The following is a 5895-nucleotide window of genomic DNA, read 5'->3' as shown; positions in this document are numbered from 1 at the left end:
AGGAGAGCTCCCCCGAAACCCCTCCCCCCGCCGAGCTAACCCCGCCCCCCTCTGACAGCACGCTGAGCCTCAAGGACAGCCTGGACCCCAGCGACGACACGGCCACGCCTAGCGACGAGGGCCGCCCTTTCACCCCGCCCTTGTGAAGAGCCTCGGTTGTGATGCAGCCCAGCGCTCTCTCTCTCCTGCTCAGCACTCCCCCTGGAGGCGCCTCGATGTCGCTGCGTCTCTCGGGAGGGTTCCATCTCTGTTCAGGTCTCTTTTTGTTTTCAGTTTTAGTGTGTCTTCATGCTCTTCTTTTTGTTTCTTTTTAATGTCTGCGTTATTTGGAAAAGAATGGAGGATGTACGTGAGACAAGGCAGTGATATTAGTGGTTGATGTTGTTTTTAAAATGATCAGCCAACGTTGTGAGAGCGTGAGGAGAGAACGTTGTGTTGTTCTGGTTCATACGGTTAAGTCGTGCCTGCTAATGCTCACTCCTCAGTCCAGCCCTTATTCAATATTGATCTCATGTTTAAACTATGTTGCCATAGAAACGTATATACTCATCTAGTCCTTACTCGATAATGCAACAACCTGCAATAACACACCATAGCATCATTTGCGACCACACACAACCAGTAACACACCATCACATACAGCTGATGAAAACATACTCCATCACTCTGGGCTTTCAAACAGGTGTGTGTGGGGGGGTTAAGGTTAGAATTAGTGTCAGGGTTAGAATTAGGTTTAGGGTTAGCAGCTAGGGTTAGGTTTAGGGTTAAGTTTAGGTTTTTGGGTTAAGGTAAGGGAACAGGTTAGGATTAGGGGTTAAGGAAAATTGGATTTTGAATGGGACTGAATTGTATGTCCCAACAAGGTTAGCTGCGCAAGATGTGTGTGCGTGTGCGTGTGTGGGCTGACATGCATGAAGACTGCCTTTCCATGGCAATAAGCTGTTCTCTCTACCAGAGTCCTTGCAGGAAACTCATCCATCCAGCCTCGTTGTAACGGCCAGAAAGGTTAATAATGAGCCATAGGATATCCTGTGGCCATGGACACAGTGACCGCACTGAACCACCAGCCACCAGTACCCAGCAGACTCTCACCTGCTCGCCCTACAATAACATGCTGCCATTTTTTTCTGTTTATTTGTATTTCCCTTTTGGATTTATACCTTTTAAAATCTTATCCTGGGGACTGTTCCTTCTCTGCTGGAATGGACTGAGATGTTTTTAAGAAGAAAAAAAAAAGATTGAAAAAAAAAGAAGTCTTAAGTGTCTGCTATCCGCCGTTTTCTACATTTGTGTCATTCCCCCCCCCCCCCCCCCCCCCCCTTCTGCAGAAATCAGGACTGGATCACTCTCACAGGAATACGCAGCCAGCAGAGGGAGGGAGAGAGCCCCCTCTGTCTTCTTCTACACAGCCCTCTCTGTCTCCCGTCGGTGGGAATGTGCCGGTACATCTAGAGAGAGAGCGAGACTCTCTTCTGTTTATCGGCAGGAAGTAGGGGATAGAGAATTGGAGAGATTGCTTTTTAATTGTCCGTCCGTGACTAGAGAGGGAAAGTGAGGTCTTTCTATAGCAAGGAAGCTTGAAGGACGATAGAAGGGATATGTATACCCATGACTAAGGCATATGTGGCAATGCACAGTAAAGACTTTGATAGTAAGTATAGTAATTTTCCAGGTTTGTCATTATCAGAAGGAAGAGAGAGGACTTTGTAAAAAGGTATGTGGTGTAGAAAGGTGTAGTTGTCGTGGACACGGGACTGTGGAGGTAAGGTGCATGTCGGTGATGGTGTACTAAGGTCGGTAATGTGGCATTGACAGGGTTGTAGTGAAGAGGTTCGAGACGTTATCAGTCGTAMTGAAAGACTGCATGAGGGCATGGTTGTGTCGATGTTATGCTGATGTTATTCTAGCGTTGTCCTCAAATATGTAGACTTCCAGCTGGCCCACAAAGAACCTCTTTTTATATTATGAGTATTTTCAGATTTCTTTTGTCCTTGCAAATCAACCGTTTTTTTCCTTCTTGGGAATGCTTTACTATAGGTAGATTTTCTCTGTAGTTTGTCCTGTAGTTTTTCCCCCTGTGGTTCTGTAGTTGTAGTGAACATGGGATTTCCTTCCCAGAATGCTGTGTGCATGGAACGTGAACACACTTTTTGAACCCCGTACAATGACAGGTGTCAATCTATAAACTAACTCGTACCTTACGATATCTGGAGTCTTTCCTGAACGCTACAAAGCAGTTTTCCCGGGGGGCATGTGGTCTTGCTAGATCTTCCCCTCCCATACTCATTTATTTTGTACTTTCAGYTGTGGCTACTTTATGTATATAATGGTATGCCTGTGTGTATATATCTGGTCTCTTCATCTTGAGATATAGATAGACCCTCTGAACCATTTTTCATTGCTTACTTTTACCACTAGGGGGCACACTCCTCCAGCTCATCCACAGGCCAAGCACGTACAATACAGTGTGAAATAATGTCTCTCTCGAGTCCGCATAATGTGCTCTTCTTACCATGACAGGTTGTTATGGTGGGGGACAGTGAACTGGCTTTCTGGGGGTGTCACTCCTCTTGTTTTTACAGTGTATTCATGGCCAATCACCTCGCCCATGTAGACTTGGTTAGTGGTCTACCAATCGGGGGCCTACAGCCGTTATGTACTTTGAATGTTGCTCTGACGAATGGCCTTGACCTTGTTGTCCACGTTGAAAGGGTTCAGGGGTGGAGGTTCGGTAGGTTTTGCCTGTGTTGGTTAAAGGGAGGGGAAATGTTTTTTAAGATAGGGCGGATTAGTAAGGTGTGGAGGATTTGGACACCAGGGGCATCCCGTGTACTGGGCCCTGACAAGGATCTAAGGATTTTGAGAGGTAGAGGGCCATTATTTCTATTCAACCATATTTTTAGGAGAAGTTTTTCTGAAGGGCTTGTATAGAATCATGTTTTTGAGTTAGATGGCTAGTATCCAAAACACACAAAGGAAAAAGGGAAGGAGAGAAGTGAGTTGAAAACACAAAGCTCCTTGACTGGTCTGAAACCTCAGCCTTGTGAATGAATGTCTAAGTGTCCTGGGGCGGGAATGGGGGAGGTAGGGAGATGGGTACACTGGGGTTGTGTCACCAACACTCCTTGAACAAAACAGCTGTGACACCGTGGTTGGAATGGGGGAGGGCATAAAGGAGTGTGTGTGTGTGGGGGGGGGGGACAGACATGTACAACCTTTTGTGATATTCAAAATAAACATGGTTATGACCATCCACGATGACGGGGATGCTGATAAAATGTTGAAATGATTTGATGGTGATGAGATACTGTATGAATGACAACAACGAAAAAACATGTTTCACGTGACAATGTTTGAGACGCTCTGTCTCTAGAAAAATACTGAAGATTTAAAAAAATAAAAAAATGCAAATAAACATTTTAAAACAGAGAGAAGCTTTGATGTTTGAGTATTTCCACTGATCTATGTGTTGATCTTGCTCTGAATGTTCTGTGGTATGAAAGGGTTTGCTTCTATACATCATTTCAGTTTACATTGAGTCACTGTTGTGTTTTCAGGAACATTGAGTTGTTGACGGAGCGTGACAAAGTCCACCTTTTAATCCTTCCTCAAACACCTTCCTGAAACAGCCTCAGGGACATAGATGTTTGAGGAAGGATTAAATGTGGACTTTGTCAAGCTCTGACGACAAGTCACTGATCCTGAAAACCAAACTGTGACGAGATTTTGTGTCAATCTGAATCCTCTGATACCTGACCTGCTGAGTGTGTATGTGTGTGTCTGTATAGTGGAGCGGTTATTCATTTCACGGTCTTCCCTAGTCAATTATGGATGTTTCAGTTTCTAGTTGGGTCCGTTAAGTGGACAGTTCTCTGGCGTGATGTTGAATTATGAAAGATGTGTGTGGATTTATAAATCATGTGGATCTATTTGTTAAAATCTCTACTGAGACCGTGGGGTTAATTAAATGAACCTTGTAGATGTGAAATCAAGATGGACACAACACTCAGAAGAGGTCTATGAGCCCGATGTGGAGATGGATATTATCAGGACTATTGTTGTAGCTAAACAGCTCGACAAGGCTCTCTGTGGTATTAGACATTGAGAAGAGAGTAATATAAGTCAAGTTGGACAGAGTGTCTCCTATGTTAGGTATTAGACTTATTTGTTTGTAAGATGACACAACAGAGAGTGACCAAGAGACTCTGTACAATCAGCTCAAGTTTAGGTCACAATTATGTTTTCAGACAGTAGAATTGAGTGAGTAAACAGATGGACGAGGTCTCTGACGGTTGGATATAGACATTTTGCGAGTAAACAACAGTTTGGACAGAGGTTCTCTGTGGTATTAGACATTGGTGAGTAAACAGTGGACAGAGGTCTCTGACCTGTGAGATTAGGATGTAGAACATCTTCTTGCCTGTGAGATTAAACAGTGGTCGTGACAGAGGTCTCTGTGGTATTGAGACATTTCGTGAGTAACACCAGTGGACAGAGGTCCTCTGGCTGGTATTAGACATTGTGAGTAAACAGTGGACAGAGAATCATCTGTGGGTATTAGACATTGTGAGTAAACAGTGGACAGAGGTCTCTGTGGTATTAGACATTGTGAGTAAACAGTGGACAGAGGTCTCTGACTGTGGTATTAGACTGTAGGTAACACAAGAAGTGGTGTCATTCTGATTCAGCAGATCTTGCTGACTGACTGCCACACAGATAAAAAGACCCAGACTGCCAGGCACCACACACACACAGGAGAAAATTCTGTCCGTCTGTACCGCAAAGGGAAAAATGCAAGTGTCCCTATGAGCAGCATGATTCAGCATCCCACATTTGAAAGAATAACTTGAGTAAAGTGACCCTGTAAATCCTGCGTGAATAGTTCTCCATGCTTACAAAACACTGATGAAACGATGTATACTATAGCAGCATTTCAGACTCGAGATAGGTGGTTACAATATCGTAGGACTTTATTTCACGTGACTTTACATCAAATTAAAGTTATTTTTATCAAGTTATTTATACAAACTCATTCAATCACCAAGTCCTAAACAGCAGGTCACTGTCAGCTGATATCACAGATCATTTCTCATCTGTCCTGCTCTTCTTCCCCTGCCTGTCCTGGGCCGTGGAGTTAGTGTCCACTGGAATCAGTTCTAGGCATTGCAGCGGTCCTGATAGCAGCACTTCCAGCCTGGTCGAGAGCATAACTCCAGCCTAGCACAGCCCTTCTCCCCGGTCTCTGTAGAGGAGACACAAAACATTACGAGATGTAGGATGAAGGTCTTTATCAGAAGATGTACTAGGATCAAGGAGTTTACTATCACAAACCGTTTTATTCAATGAGACTTATTGTTAGGCTACGGATTTGATCACTTCTGTTTTTGTATCCCAATTGAATAATTCATTATTGTGTCACTGATTTTGTTATGGTCAGAAGTCCATGATAATTGGATGTTGCCCTGTTGAAGGTCCAAACGTTGTGTTAACTGTTGTATTATGCAATCCAACGTAATTATGGGCATGTCTGACAGTTAATGTCATCAATCTACCAATTGATCCAGAGAACCAGCCTTGCCAAGAACAAGTAATATTGCTCAGTCCTGGGCTGTCTGAAAACGTGACTAGCTGTCAAATCCTTGCTTCCTCCGTCCTCGTTTCCGAATTCCTCGCCTCCCCTTCGAAAGGTTATTGGTGAAGGAAGTCCGAGGGGAGGGCCCTTTCTCTCCTCTCCAATGAGCTCATGAGAGAGAGGGATGAACACAGCCCTTGTGTAGCAGGAGCCAAGTGAAGGACTATTGGTGGTGATACTCACTCCTGGTGTAGCAGGCCTGCTGTGTTTTGCTTGAGCACTGTAGGACCTGGTTCCTCAGCATCAGGAAGTCCTCGCCGTAA

General features: G+C 44.4%; 1 protein-coding gene, 1 long non-coding RNA gene and 1 pseudogene across 3 annotated transcripts in view; 2 read left to right on the top strand and 1 right to left on the bottom strand.

The window, feature by feature from the left end:
- LOC111977475 (echinoderm microtubule-associated protein-like 4) overlaps positions 1 to 3434 on the top strand; it is a 55956-nt pseudogene extending 52522 nt beyond the window's left edge.
- The window catches only part of pkdcca (protein kinase domain containing, cytoplasmic a), a 451220-nt gene that overhangs the window by 188346 nt on the left and 256979 nt on the right, over positions 1 to 5895 (top strand). The window lies entirely within an intron of this gene.
- LOC139029150 (uncharacterized) lies at positions 4948 to 5895 on the bottom strand. Its single transcript, XR_011481437.1, has 2 exons — positions 5816 to 5895; positions 4948 to 5242 (listed from the first exon to the last, which is right to left on the bottom strand). It is a non-coding gene; the product is annotated as an uncharacterized lncRNA (long non-coding RNA).

Source organism: Salvelinus sp. IW2-2015, linkage group LG18, assembly GCF_002910315.2.
Source record: "Salvelinus sp. IW2-2015 linkage group LG18, ASM291031v2, whole genome shotgun sequence".
Classification (NCBI taxonomy): Eukaryota; Metazoa; Chordata; class Actinopteri; order Salmoniformes; family Salmonidae; genus Salvelinus; species Salvelinus sp. IW2-2015.
This window is presented reverse-complemented; position numbering and strand designations above follow the sequence as displayed.